The sequence below is a fragment of the Fukomys damarensis genome, unplaced genomic scaffold (assembly GCF_012274545.1).
Source record: "Fukomys damarensis isolate Sample0158 unplaced genomic scaffold, DMR_v1.0_HiC HiC_scaffold_13, whole genome shotgun sequence".
Classification (NCBI taxonomy): domain Eukaryota; kingdom Metazoa; phylum Chordata; class Mammalia; order Rodentia; family Bathyergidae; genus Fukomys; species Fukomys damarensis.
The window spans coordinates 958572-971985 of record NW_022900925.1 but is presented as its reverse complement, the minus strand read 5'-3'; the positions used below and the strand labels follow the sequence as shown (position 1 = coordinate 971985).

Below are 13414 nucleotides of genomic sequence, written 5' to 3'. Positions count from 1 at the left end.
AAGCTAAATCCTTAAAAGGATACAAAATGAGGGGTAAGAGACTTCAAACTCACATGAGACAAATGAACACCTTAAAGATTGAGAGCATAAAGGTTATATATGATTTAAACCTATGTTTTTATATGTGAATCTTAAATGCTCTATTTAGGTTGACTTACTAAATAAACACTCATGTTATTAGCCTAAGTGTCTTTTGGTTCACATAGCCTGGTGGTGGGTTAATTTGACTCAGCTTGTAAAAAAAAAGTCTTTAAAGTTGCTGACTATCAAAATGATATAAAAAACAAGTTTATAAATACAACATGTATTATTGCCTGTGTGCAATAACTAACAGTTTTTCCTTGGTCAAAGATAATATATAAGTAGTTTAAAATGTCAACTGTTACGATGAGTCATCCAAAGCAATTGTTAAGGTAACTAAGCAATTGTTAAGGTAACTTAGACTTGGGGAATTGTTGGACAAAATTCCTCTCTGTGGTTAAAAAAGCAGCTCTCTGGGCTGGGGATTTAGCTCAGTGGTTCTGCCACCTGCCTGGCAAGTGCAAGGACCTGAGTTCAATCCCCAGTATCAAAAAACTAAAAATAAAAAGCAGCTTTCTGGGACAAAATTTGTCCAGTTTCTCCACTGATGGGTGGCTTGTCCAGTTTTCCTAGGGTTTTATAGTGCCATACCCCAACAGTTATTAAATAAATTATTATGATATACTTTAGTTGGTTATAAGTACAAAGGAAAGCTCTCTGTGTCATAAAGCAATACGATTTTCTGATTAGGATGCTCTTGGTTAAATTTTACAAAGCTCAATTAAAAAGCAAAGATTCTGTATTTCACTAAGACATTTTCTTGGGTCTTTCATTATCAGGCTTTTGATTACTAAGAAACTGTTTTATGACTTAAAGATTATTTAAGTGTTGGCTTATAGAATATTTTCAATAATCAGTTTATGATTGGTTAAATAAACATCTATTACAGTTTATGACTCAACCTATATATCTAGCACTATAAATACAAAAAAAGAAAACAGAGATACTGAGTCTAAACTTTTGTTTTTGTACCAGGGATTGAGTGAGTCTAAGCTTTAAAGCTAAGTTTATATAGAGTTAATACTACAAAGTTTAGTAACAAATAAACAAAATGACAAATAAAAGCTCTCTTATACAATATATATCTGGAAAGTTAAACAAAGTGGTTAAATATTTTGACACGTCTTTAAATTTGGTCCTGCCATTTAAAGCTTGATCTACATCTATTTGCTTTGATTGAATAAGTATTTTGTTATTGTATAAATGAGATACACTTATATTAGTTAATAAATCTATGTATGGTCATTAACTTGTTTCCTAAATTTGCAAGAGTTCTAGAGACGTCCTTTAATACTTGTCAATACAGAATTGACAAGAATTCTGTATAAACCTGTTTAAAAAATCTATATTTTGACTTAAGAGTAAAAACCAAGGAAATATATGTCATAAAGATTTCTATATAGCTGTGATACTAATTAATTATTGGAAACCTCAAAGTATATTAAATACATTTATGTTTTTCCAAGTGTAGTACATCTTTTTAAAATGTAGGATTTGAGAAAGACATCTTATCATACTGATGATCTCTAAACTACAGTTGTTCATGATGATGGACTTTTTCAGTTTTATGTGATTGCTATATAATTGTGTTCTGATAATTTGATGTGCCTACATGTTACAGTTAAGACAATGGCATTATAATGATTAGAAATTAGGCATTAATAACCTGTAAAGTATATCCATAAAATAAAAAAGTGCACTCATTTAAATGACACTCTATTAAAAGGTAACTAATCTGAGTTTATGTCATTTAATATTTTGTAATTAGATAAACATGGTTGACTAAAATGAGAATTTAAATGTATGTTTAGAGATGAACAAAAAAGAACCTAATGGTTACAGTATAATAATGCCAATACAATTGTTATACTAAGATGCTACTTTGCTCTCGATTTTAAATTGTCCTTGTAAAACTTTATAACTATTATTTGTTAACATTCTGGATTAATTTTGTTTCTCAGACAGCCGCGATTGAAAAAAAAAAAAAAACCATAGCAGTTCTCGCTGGGCGTGGTGGCACACGCCTGTAATCCCTGCACTCGGGAGGCTGAAGCAGGAGGATCGCTGTGAGTTCAAAACCAGCCTGGGCTACATAGTGAGTTTCAAATCAGTCTCAACTACATAGTGAGACCCTGTCTCAAAAAACAAAAAACAAACAAACAAAAATAGCAGTTCTCTTGTAGCCTAGCCTGGTCTCAGGTCCCTGTGCCAACTATAGCCAACCCACCTAGCTGGTCTCCTGCCCCAGGAGGGACCCCACCATCTGTGGGGAGCCAGCCCATTCCTCCGAGCTCTCCCCACCCAGCTGCCTCTTGTGGAGGACCTAAACATGCTTTGTTCTCCCCAGTCCTGGGGCAAGGGGTGAATAAGGATGAATGACAGAGAAACAGTCAGTTTAACATGTGGACACCAGGGGGCCCTTTTCTCTAGGCAGAGGAGACCTGAACATCTGGCTTACCCTACCTTGATTCACCCAAGCACAGGTACAAGCAATAAAGTAACACAAGATTCATCTGCTTTCCAATATCCATTAGTACATGGTCAGTTAAACAACTTAATCTCAGCTGTCTTCCTTTTCCCTAGAATCTGTAATATGCCACCTGCACTAAGGGCAGTCTTTCCCCCTTATGCTCACAGGGGAAGCCAATTAGGCCTTGTTTCTCCTCTGGTCTCCCATATTCTCTGGCTAACTTTATATTTCAAGTGCTTGATATCTAGAGGAGATTATAATAGTTAAACTTACTGTTCCCACTTCAATACTGGTATTACTAACTTTCTGGGTGTTCAACAACTAAGGCTTAGAGAACAGAGCTAAAAAGATAACTGGCTGAGAGGACAACCAATACTTTGACCCTGGCCCTCAAGGTCAACAAGGACCCATGGCTTACCATTCCTTGCTCACACACACACAGTATGTTCATTCTCAGTCCCTGAGCCTCTTTTCCTATACCTTTTTCTTCTCCTGAACCAAGGTATGGCTCTCTCCACATGGTGCATTGTGGGCATGCAGGTGGAGCCCAGCATTACCTTTGCTTGAGACCAAGAAGAGGTTGTAAATGGGGACAAAATTCTGGAGTCACCTCTAGAAAGGAGCTGACTCCCCAGGGCCACTACAAGAACCCTACCCATCTGCTTGCCCATCCCCTTGCCCCATTCACAATGCAGCAGGATTCTGCAAAGTGGTATGATCAAAGGAATTCTGACTTCATTGAATTTTGTGTTGAAGACTATAAAGGTGTTAATGCAAATTTTGAAAACTCCAAACTTACTTTCAGTTGTCTTGTAGGGTGTGGTAATTTTAAACATTTAAATGAAAAATTTATCTTTTTCACTGTATCAAGTGATTCCAAGCACACAAAAACAGATCAATTTTATGTTTACAAAAAGGAGAATGTGGTCAGTCATGGCCAAGGATAACAAAACAAAGGGAAAGCTTAACTAGATTAGTGTGGACTTCAATAATTGGAAAGACTGGGGGGGATGATTCCGATGAAGACATGTCTAATTTTGATCGTTTCTCTGCGATAATGAACAACATAGGTGGTGATGAGGATGTAGATTTACCAGAAGTAGATGGAGCAGATGATGATTCACACAATAGTGATAAAAAAAAAAATGCCAGATCTAGAGTGAGCAATGTCATCACCGAATTTTGAAAAAGAAAATAACTTCTCTGCAAGATTTCATTAATTGAGAGAATTCCTGAGCTCATAGCTCTAAAGGCAGATGCTGTATTTGTCTCCTCTAATCCATTTTTCAACCCATTTTTTTAAAACAGGTTTCACTGAGGATTGAAAATGTATCATTGTATGGGGCAATTTTAAGTCACTTGAAGCATTATCTTTATGCGTGAAAATTTCCAAGACTTCCATGAGGTCCCAGGCAATTAATACAGCAGTTGTGTTAAAAAAAATTTTTCACCTAAATTTCTTTTACTTCATAATATAGTTACTGACATGATAGGAAATTCCCAGCAGAGGGAAAGGTAACTAAATTTTAGATATTAGATGTGGGCTCAAAGTGGCTGAAGTATATAACTTGCCATTCCTCTGGTGTACCTTTCAGGATTGTTCCACTAAAGTTTATTTTTTTAAAAAATTTACTTCACATTATTGTATGTAAGTGATCACTAGTCAGTATTTCAGATGTATCTTATCAAAAACTAGTGAATTCCTTTAACTGAGATGATTTTTGAAGCCTATACCTTTGGTATTGCTTGGCCTTTATGCTTTTATATCTCTTAGCATGGAGGGCAAAAAAAGCTGTACACTGTTGCTTGGGAGTGTGTACACATTTAGACTAGATTTATATTTGCACTAACTATGGCAAATGCATGAAAAGGTATTACAAATTACTGGATTTTTTAATTTCTGGGTTTTGTTGTTGCTGTTTTTTGGTTTTTTTTTTTTTTTTGGTACCAGGGATTGAACTCGGGTCCTTGCGCTTACAAGGCAGGCCACTGAACCTCTGAGCTAAATCCCCGGCCCCCTAATTTCTCTTTTTGATTCAGATTTGACCTTAGGTGAAAAACCTCAACTTATGTTCATGATAGTGGGGACTTTTAAAAATGTCTACAATCTTTCTAATAAACTGTTGGAAGACTTAAAAAGAAAAAAACAAGGACCCAGTACATGAGGGTATCAAAGACTCCTGCAACCGGTCCTGATCTCCTGCTTGGTGCTGTGACTTCTGTGAGAAGAAAGATATACAAATAGAATTAAAGACAAAGAGAACTGGGATGAGCAGTGCTTGAGCAAGCAAAGGCCCTGAAAGGCCAAAATTGCCAATATTTATTGGTGACACAATCATTCAGTTGGGGTAAAGAAGGTATGTGAAGGGAGTACGTGTAGTTACTTAGAGATATGTTGCTGATGCAGGGAAGGCTTGTAAAAGAAGGGACAAAGCATTCTTGTGTTAGGCGGGGAATGGAATTTGGGTAAAGTCACTGACCTTGGCTGTGTGTTATGTCATATGCTCTGGTCAGACACCTTCTTAACATAGGTCACTGTGGGTTCACTCTTTATTACAGCCTGCACTGCTCACAGCCTGCTCTGGGCATGATCAATGGGGCAAGTTTCCCACGTGAGGGCAACTTTTCTGTAGGAACCTACAACTTTGGTAAGTCACCCAACCTCCTGAGCAAGGAGATTTTTAGACCCTAAAGATCAGGAATTAATGGAGGCACAGTGTACTAAAAAGGAGGATCAACAAAAAGAGCAAGGTTTTCTATGTTTCCACAGGAAGCCATATGGTTAAGCAAGACTGCTGCCCATTTGACAGCTAACAGTGACAGAAGAGTTGAGAGGCTATACACATGGTACCACAAACAATGCCTAAAAAGCCTTAACTGACCTTGATATTTGGCCAAAAAAGAAGGTTAATTTTGATTAATACGGGTCTCATTTTAACTTGATCTTAAACAACCAGCAAAAAAAGTATAACCAAAGATATAAAAGTTAGAGTAATATAAATGTGACATAAACAGGGGGCTCCAATCATTAACCCTTGCTGGCAGTATCAAGATACACTGCGAGACAGGTCTAAGAGCCAGCAGGTTACAACTGTCCTTTCCATTCTAGTGTTCACGCTTTGGCCATACATGCTTGGAAGTTTATTAATTCTTGCCTGGAGACTGACCTTATAGAACAGTCTCACTCACCTTATCTGGCTAACATGCTCCTGATAAAAAAACACATCAGAGAGTGCTCACAAATTTTAAAGAAAACAATATGAAGGTATAAGAAGGGGGAATTGTGAGAAACTATGGCCGTCTTTTCTATCAAAGGATATAAACAAGAGTGCCCACCCTAGGTGACTCCTCTGAACACACAGAAATTACAGGAGATGACCGTTCAGTTCAAATTATGGAAACATAGCTAAAACCAAGAGAGCTTCTCAATAGCCAAGCACCTTCTGTTTCTCACACCCTCTCCCCTCCCACTCTTTGCTCCCTCAACAACCCTGCCCAGCAAGTCCTCAGGCCTACCCTTCATGCTGCCTAAACTAGCCAATTGGGATAGATTGTGAACCTTCAACCCAGCCAACGAGGGAAAAGATCAGCTGCCAATTCCCCACCACTTCACAGGCCTACTATCTTATAATTGCACCCATTTGCAAAAGTAAAATGCCTTGTTGAGAATCCCTGATGTCTGAGTGCTTGATTACCTTCACCAACCATTTGAGTCTGAGGACATGTTTCCAACAGTATGAATCACAATGCTGCCTCTTGCTTCAGTCAGAGGAATCACCTTTCTTTAACACATGCCTTGATCAGAGAAAGTCACATGGTATCTTACTTCGTTTAGCATGTTAAAACAATACCACAGACTGAACAATTTATAATGAGCAGAAATTTACTGGCTCATGGTTCAGGGGTGAGAAGTCTAAGATCAAGGAGCAAGCATCTAGCAAGGACCTTCTTGCCATCTTGTCCCAGGATAAAGACAAAGCAAGGCCAGAGGTATAAGAGGCAGAATTTGTCCATTTTTAAGAAACTCAATCTGGAGATAACAAAAACAAAATCTCTTGCACAAAAACTGCATTAATCCTCTCATTTCCTTGTGAACTAATTGTCTATTAGAAGTCCCACCTCTTAAGGCTGTCACACTGGGGAGCAAGTTTCTAACATGTGAGCTTTGGGGGACACATTCAAGCTGCAGCATGTGGCCATACCTGATATTAATGGGGCAAGGAGGACGGCCTTCCCCAGAAAGTGGTTGTGTACACTTGTGATAATAGCACAGTCCTCCACCATTGTCCGCTGAGAGGGGAAGCAGGAGGCAACTGCTGATAGAATAAATTCCCACCCAAGACAGCTGTCTTGTCCATTATTCTCTGAAAGGAAATCACTTATATGAGGTATAGAGTCAGGAAGTAGAAAAGTCAGGAAGTAGGGAGTCTACCCTCCGTAGCCCTCCTTAGATTTTTCATCCATTAGTTCCTACTGGGATATGCCAGTTTTGGTTCACATACTCCTCAAGACAATGTGGAAATGAGGTAGGCCAGAAGATATAGAGATAGGTGGAAAAGACACAAGAAAAACCATAATTTAAAAATTGTACTTAAATAAAAAATTGCATGGTGGTGCACACCTGTAATCCCAGCACTCTGGGAGGCTGAGGCAGGAGGATCACAAGCTCAAGCCTAGCTGGAGACCCTGTTTCAAAGTAAAAAATAAAAAGGACTGAGAATATGGCTCAGTGCAAAAGCCTCGTGTTAAATCCCTACCCCACCTCAACCCCCTTCCCACAGAAGCATAAGTCACAGCTTCAGGACACAATTAAAGTTACCCAAAGTTATTACCACAGATCTCCACCCCCCGGAACACATAAATACCCCAGACCCAGATGCAGATCATAACGTGTCTCACCCCATGAGTGCTTCCCTCTGTTCTGAATGTGTACTTCTTTGATTCTGTCTAGTAAACCTGCCTATTCTTCTCACTGACATATATAGCAATTCTTTTCCATGACAAAGCAAAAAGCTATGCTGTGGGTGGGAGTGAGCTGAGGGCCCCATTTCCTCTTTGCAGAGACCTCCTGAGACCCCAAGGAGGGATGGAAGGTCACCTGACTTAGCTGGGCACCCAGGGATGCAGGTGAGTCATGAACTCTCTCTCGGAGCAGTATATTTATATAAGCTGAAGGCGACCTGCCTTGGATTCACACGGTCATGCTGCAATTTGAGTGTGTCTTCCAGAGGCGCATGGGTTGGAAGTTTTGTCCCCAGTGTGGCCCCATGAGAAGTGGTGTAACCTTTAAGAGGTGGGTTCTAGCATGGTGACACATGCCTGTAATCCTAGCACTTTGGGAGGCTGATGCAGGTGCATAAAAAGTCTGAGCCAAGCCTGGGCCATTTAGTGACTTAGTGAGACTCTGCCTCAAAAAAAGGGGTGGGGAGAGGAGTGGGGAATGTAGGTCAGTGCAAAGGTCCTGGGTTCAATTTCCAGTACTGAAAAAAAAAGGTGGGGTCTAATGAGAAGTTCAGCGTTCAGGGGTGCTACCCATGGAAGAGATTACAGCAGTTCTTATGTGACCCCACTTAGCTTCCATGAAAGAGCATTGTTGAAAAGAGCAAAACTGAGCCTTTCCCACTCTCCAGCTGTGATATCTTCCTCTTGCTCTTGCTCCTTCATGATGTCATCTGCCATGTGACTCATGCAAGGAGGCCCACACCAGAGCTCAGAAGATCCTAGTGTCATGCTCTCAAACCTCCTAAACTGAACTAAATAACATTATTTGCTTCATAAAGTGACCAGCATCATACGTTTTGTTATAGCAATGGGAAGAATAAGAACGAACATGTCAAGAGCACATTTATGACAAAGTTAACTTAAAGATCTAATTGGCTTTAAAAAAACTTTTTTGTTGTTTTTTTGAGACAAGGTCTCACTATGTCACTCACTCTGGCCTTGAAATCACTATGTACCCTAGGCTGTCCTCAAACTTAACAGCGATCCTTCTGCCTCAGTCTCCGAAGTGCTAGGATTACAGGTATGCACTACCACACTCAGCCCTAAATTGCTTTTATTAGTGATTCATGAATTGGGCATCATTGTCTGTGAAATAGAAAAAGTGCTCAGATGAGTTGAGCTGAGGAGGTGGGCTTTATATAGAGCAAGGGGATGAATACAGACACAAAGAAGAAAAAGCTATTTTACTTTGGGTCAGACAGAGTTAAGCAAAGGAGAGTTCCTCATCATGACGGTGCAGACAAACTGGGCCACTTCTGAATTGTTGCTGTGAATCTCTTGTGCTTTGGGATGCTGGCCCTTTTAAAAGTTTTTTTTGACTACATGGCATCCAGCAGGAGTGACCCCTTTCTGGTTTAGTTTGGTCTGTTGGGAACTACAGTAGTGCAGGAGCTCAGTCCAAAACAATGGCTTTTCCTAAATTTTATTTACTGAGAAATTTGGGCCTGAGTCTTAATTAGATTTTAAAAATCATTTTTGGCTATATAATTTATCTGTAAAAAAACCTTCCATGGCTTCCAACATACAACCTATAAAATTTAGTCACAATGCATCCTGCCTTGTTCTGGCTATGCTTAAAGGCAGTGTTGATTTTCCTTGGGATATAAAAATTGGTGTAATATTAGAAGGGGAAATGAATACTAGAGAAATGGCCAGAAATAGCCATGTGTCTATCTGGTGTCCATGCTGCCACTGCATTTTGAGGTACACAATTTGTTTTAACTCCACAGGCTCAAGGCTGGTCTACGATTGTTTGAACTTCTGCTGCAACAAGTAAGGACTTCTGGGTCATCCAGGATGGAGTAATTTTATTTTGCAATGTAAGAAGAACTTTTTTTAAAAGAAGGACATATGTTTTGTAAAGCCAGAGGAGGAATGCTAGGATTTGAATATAGTTGTCCCCTCTGTGACTCACATTGATTTGACTCCTGGGGCTAGGGTTCAGCGGTAGTGTTCATACCTTAGCAGGCACAAGGCCCTGGGCTAAATTTGCAGCACAGAGAGTAGGAAAGAAGGTGGGGGCAAGAAGAGAAGAGAAGAGAAAGAAGGATACAAGCAAGCAAGCAAGAAGAAATGAAAGAAGTTTGATTTCAAAGTAACAATGTTGACAGGTATGGGATTTTTTAAATTAATTTTATTGGTACATTTTAGGTATATAATGACATTTATCATTGGAAATTTGTACCTTTATGTAATCTATCTTGGTTCTTATTTTTTCCCCATTCACCTGCCCTCTCTTCAACCCCTCCACCCCTCCCTATTTACAAAGACTTCATTTCAAATTTTCATTTTCTCATGTTAATTCCATCCCCATCCTTCCTTTCCCCTATCCCTTCCACTTCCCCCTTCCCTTTCCCCTTTTCTTTTCTTCCTATTTCACATTTTCTATTATATCTTCTACTACTTATTTATACTTTCAGTTTCTCATACCAAAGAAACTATTCAGTATTTACACATGTGCCCTACTGATTTCACTTAAGAGTATGGCCTCAATGTGCATCCATTTAGCTATGTCTCTAGTTTCTCGTTCTTTATGCCTGAGTAGTACTCCAGTTTATAAAAAAAAAACAAACAAAAAACACCATTTTTCTTTATCCAGTCTCCTGTTGATGGGCAATTGGGCTGTTTCCAAGTTTTAGCTATTACAGACTGTGCTATGAACATGGGTGCACATGTATCTCAGTGGCGTGATGGTTTTAACTCTTTTGGAAAGATACCCAGCAGGGGAATAGCTGGGTCAAATGGAACCTCAAATCCCAGCTCTTTGAGGTATCTCCATATTGATTTCCACAGTGGTTGCACCAGTCTGCACTGCCACCAGCAGTGAAGCAGGGTTCCTTCCCCCCACAATTCCACCAGCATTAGTTATTGGTTGATTTCATGAAAGCAGCCATTCTTTTTAGGGTGAAGTGGAATCTGAGTGTTGTTTTCACTTGCATCTCTTGAATGACCAGTGATGTTGAACATTTTTTAATATATTTATTTGCTATGTCTACTTCTTTGAGAAATGTCTGTTCATTTCAGATGCCCATTCTTTTATTGGGTCTTTAAATTTTGGAGGTCTGATTTTTTAAAGTTCTTTGTGTATTCTCAATAGTAGACCTTTGTCTGAGAAACAGCTGGTGAAAATTTTTTCCCACATTGTTGGACTTTTTCTTTTTGTTGGATTCTCCTCCTTTCCATTTAATTTCTTGTTGTGCCTTATGGATTCATTCTGCTGGGCTTCCTGGGGTTGTGATCCTCATTGTCTTTTCCTAGAATATTGTTTAAAAATTTTTTGGAGTGCTAGTTTGGCATTAATGAAGTTCCTAAGGTGCTCTTTGTCATGAAAGTGTCCTATTTCTCCATCAATTTTAAAAGATAGTGTTTCAGGGTACATCAACCTGGACTGGAGGCTGTTTCCCTTTAGGGCTTCAAGTATATCACTCCAAACTCTTCTTGCCTTGAGCATTTGTGCTGAGGAAGTCTGCTGTAATTCTGATGGGCTTTCCTTTGTATGTGATTTGTTTCTTTTCTCTGATTGCAGAATTTTGTTCTTCTGTTGGGTTTCTAAAATCTTAATAGGATATACATATGTGAATATTTCTTTGGATCACAGCTAGTTCGAGTCTTATATGCCTCACTTATCTGTATGTCAAGTTCTTTTCCCCTACTTGGGAAGTTTTCTGCCATTACTTCTGTGGTTTTTTTTTTTTTTTTTTTTTTTTTTTTTTAATGTTGTCTGCACTGTTTCTTCCTTGACTCTGATGGGTGGGCTTCTGGTTGGGGCCTGTGCCACCTGGGATGTTATCTAGGCATGTATCTGGCTAGGGCCTGCCCCCCTATGTTGCTGTTGTCTGGGGGGCGCCTTTGTCTGGGGGCTGTGTACCCCACTACCTAATGTCTGAGCAGACTTACGGATAGGGTCTCCCGGCACTTACCGATGGTAATCGAGGCAGGCCTCTGGCTGATTTTTGTGTACCTGTGCAGCTCTTTTCCAGGCAGGCTCTTGACTTGGGCCTATGTGCTCAAGTGGCTGAGGTCAGGGCCAGGCCCTGGCTAGACCTGCCTGAAGCCATACCTCTCTGGTCCACACTACTGCTTGCAGGATCTGATTGCACTTACTGACAGTGTGGGGGCAGGCGTCTGGCTGATGCTGGTGCACCTGTCCAGTTCTTTTCTGGGTGGGCCTTTGTCTTGGGCTTGTGTGCCCAAGCTGGCGGGGTCAGGGCGGGCCCTGACTGGATCTCCACGTGTGGGATTTTTGAGAGGTATTTGGGTTAAGAGGGCCCCACCTTCCTTTCTGCTTTGCCATTGTGTTATGATGCAGCCAGAACCCTCACCAGATGTGAATGTCCAGCCATGGACCTCCAGCCTCCAGGATCATAAGCTAAATAAATCTCTAATATTTATAAATCAAAGTTTACCACTATAATGTGCTCTTCTTACTTTCTTTATGACCTCCTCCAGCAGAAAACAATGGCTGATTCAATAATGTTTCATCATGGGCACACAGATAAATTACATTTCTCAGGGCTGGGGATTTAGGTCAGTGGCACTGTGCCTGCCTTGCAAGTGCAACGTCCTTAGTTCAATCCCCTATACTGGAAAAATAAAATAAAAATTTAAAAAATTACATTTCCTAATTTCCTTTTAGTGAACTTGGGGCCATGTGACTATCTATGTTCTGGATCATGGAATGTGAACACAAGAATTTATACTGCTTTGATATGTGACCCATCAAAATTCCAATGTTCAGTCTTCTATTGGATTTTTACTTTTCAACACCAGCTCAGTAAAGTATTTTCAAGACAGCTGAGGAAACTTGAAATTGGACTGGATATTGGAATATTCTAGAATTTAAAATTTTTCTTGCATGTAGTACTGGGTTATATAGGATATCTTTATTTTAGGAGATAAATGCTGAAGGATTTAGAAGTGAAAGCTTGCTCTAAGACCAGAGAAGTGGGTTTTGGCAATCACACTTATGATATACAATCAGGTCATCCAGTGCTAATGTACCTAGAAAGAATTGAGAATCAGGAAGTGGAGCGGTAGCTCCATAGAGGACCTTGGCCTCCCTTCCTCACATACACACGGTTTCAATGTCCTTAATCACTACATGTGGGGCACTTTCAAGTTCAGGTTACATGATCCCTGGGAAGCCAGCGGGTCTGGAGTCACTCATCTTAAATCCCCTGCTAGGCAAGTAGTGACATATGTAAACAGAAGAGGCTGGTTCCCACTCTTCAGCAGAACTTCAGTTTCTACATTGTAAGTTGTACCAGTTCTAACCCTGAGCATCCAAACGTACTAGGCCATGAATAGTCTCATGTCAACTTCACAGCCGTGACAGGTCCTGTGGAAACCCATCTAAATTCAGAGCAAAAATCAAATCTGTAGGCTGGCAAAGGAGGCACAGTCTAACTTTGGCTATTTGGGGTTTTTGTTTTGTTTTTTTTGTACTGGGGATCAAACTCAGGACCTTGTACTTGCGAGGCAGGCAGCAGAACCACTGAGCTAAATCCCTGTGAGAGACTGCTTGGGCCTGCATAAGATGACTGCCCTCAACCTTAGCCTTTGCCTCGGTGGAAAAATCCCACTAGACTACATGCGTGACTTTTGGCAGGTCTAGCCCCTGGGCAAACAGGGAATCTTACAGAAAAAATAGCCCTTTGTGCTAACCACAGGGTCACGGGATCTGGAGCAGGAGGCCGGTGGTATTTCCTTGTCCTGCTTGCCCCTAGAGATTGTTAAGTTAAAGATTGCATAGGGTTAACTGTTGATGTATGCCTTCCCACTTACCCCTCCCCACATTTGGTAAAATACTGATTGCTGTATGGTTAAATGCTTGAGTGACTCATGTGATTGGTAGAGGATTTG

At 40.1% G+C, this 13414-nt stretch overlaps 1 protein-coding gene and 1 pseudogene across 2 annotated transcripts in view; one reads left to right on the top strand and one right to left on the bottom strand.

Moving 5' to 3' along the window:
- Positions 1–13414, bottom strand: part of Prpsap2 (phosphoribosyl pyrophosphate synthetase associated protein 2) — a 105293-nt gene that overhangs the window by 71668 nt on the left and 20211 nt on the right. The window lies entirely within an intron of this gene.
- LOC104858640 lies at positions 3241–4096 on the top strand (annotated as a pseudogene).